The following is a 1,782-nucleotide window of genomic DNA, read 5'->3' as shown; positions in this document are numbered from 1 at the left end:
GGAGGGTCCAGACCTGGTTCAGGTGCCTCCCCTCGGCTGCTCTGCATCTGGGGAAGGGGCTGCTGCCTTTCCCTCCCAGTGCGCTGAGCTGGGTTTGACGTCTGAGCTCCCTCACGTGGGGGGTGAGTCACATCCGTCGGGAGCTGGAGCAGGGACGGCGATGCTGCCAGAGCAGCGAGGTGGGGATGAGCCTGGCATAGACACTGCCGCTGTGCTGGCTGTCCACGCTGCTGGAGCTTCCCACCTCCACCCGCGGGTCTGAATCATCCGGCTAAAGCTCAGGATACAAATAGCATCTCAGTTGTGTCGAGACTTTGTCCCTTTTTTCTGTTGTCACGATGGCTGCTCTGGTCCTGGCTTCTGCAGCATCCCCGGGTCTGCTGCTCACTGTGGCTGCAGCAGGCAAAATAAAATAGAGTATAAAAACCCTCCAGTAACTGCTCAGTACCATAATATGCTCTGAATAGCTTCTGTTTTCCTTCAGTGGCTGCTGGGCTGCCTGCTTTGGGATCCCCTCCTCTAACAGGGATGACAGTCACAGGCTCGCGGGTCTCGAGACCAGAGGAGCTGGCAGTAGGTCTGCCTTGATCCACCCGTGTACGTAACGAGCCCATGGTCAGCTCACTTTGCTTTGGCACAGGATTCTGGATTCTACCTCCAAAATAGCAAAATACAGAGAAAGAGAAAATAATCCAGCAATCGAGTAACATCTTACAAATGCCTTGGCTTTTTTTTAGAGGGGGGGGGGAACAGGGAGGGCTCTGCCCGGTCCTGTCTAGCCAGCCTTGACCTGGGAGTTGACACAACAGCAGGAGCACCTGCGCGGGGAGGCGATGCTCCCACGCCTGGCGAGGGTTTGCTCGCACGGGGCACTCGGTTATGGAGCAAGAGCAGAGCCGCGTTGGGCGAGCTGATGCTCTCGCAAATCCCCGAATCATCATATTTTTAGTTTCAAATGTCACCTCTGAGACAAGCTACACACCCCGGGGCCCCCCTTTTACCATCTTTAATTCCTCGCTTCACCCCTGGGGGCTGCCCCGGGGTGTTCATCTGATGAAAGGCTGGGTCCTGTCCCCTGGGACCTGCATGGGGACGTGCACGGGGACGCTCCCGCAGGAAGGGTCCCTGTCCCCTCCCGTCCCAGCTTTCCTGGGGAATTCCTCTCAACCGCTGGCAGCTCTTGCTCTGGCCGGGGTCACGCACTGAGCTCATTAACTCAGAGCTGCCCCAGTGGAAATTTACTGGCTGAGTTTGCTGTGCCAGAGCCAGCCCGGCTCCTGCCGCTGCCTCCTTATCTGCACCCGGCTGGGAGCCCGGCTGCCAGCCTCCCCGGGGACCGCGGCGTGGGGACAAGGAGCAGCATCTATTTCAGGCTGCGTCCGTGTGTCCCTCCCGCGCGCCGAAGCTGAGCCCGCTGTGCGGGTTCAGGAGGAGCCCTGGGCTCTGATAGTTCAGGTCACACCTGGGAAAAGTGTCATTTTGCACCATATCGGACACAAGCTGCCCTTAAATTAGGGTCACGCACGTGTGGGAAGGCAGAGATGACCCCGCAGCGTCCTGGCCGCCCCGGTCGGCTTTGAGGGACAGCAAAAGCACCGTGGGTTTTTCCTGTGCACCTTTTGCTCACGGCTCCTCTACACGAGGAGACATTCGTATAATTTGTCCTTGACACGCTCCGGTGGTCCTGGTCCCTCTTGCAGAGCAGCTGCTGCACCTTCACCGCCGAGCACGACCACCCCGAATCACCCCTTCCTCCGTCCCTTGCTGTGCGTGGGTCCGTCC

Source organism: Fulmarus glacialis, unplaced genomic scaffold, assembly GCF_000690835.1.
Source record: "Fulmarus glacialis isolate BGI_N327 unplaced genomic scaffold, ASM69083v1 scaffold5976, whole genome shotgun sequence".
NCBI classification, from domain to species: Eukaryota; Metazoa; Chordata; class Aves; order Procellariiformes; family Procellariidae; genus Fulmarus; species Fulmarus glacialis.
This window is presented reverse-complemented; position numbering follows the sequence as displayed.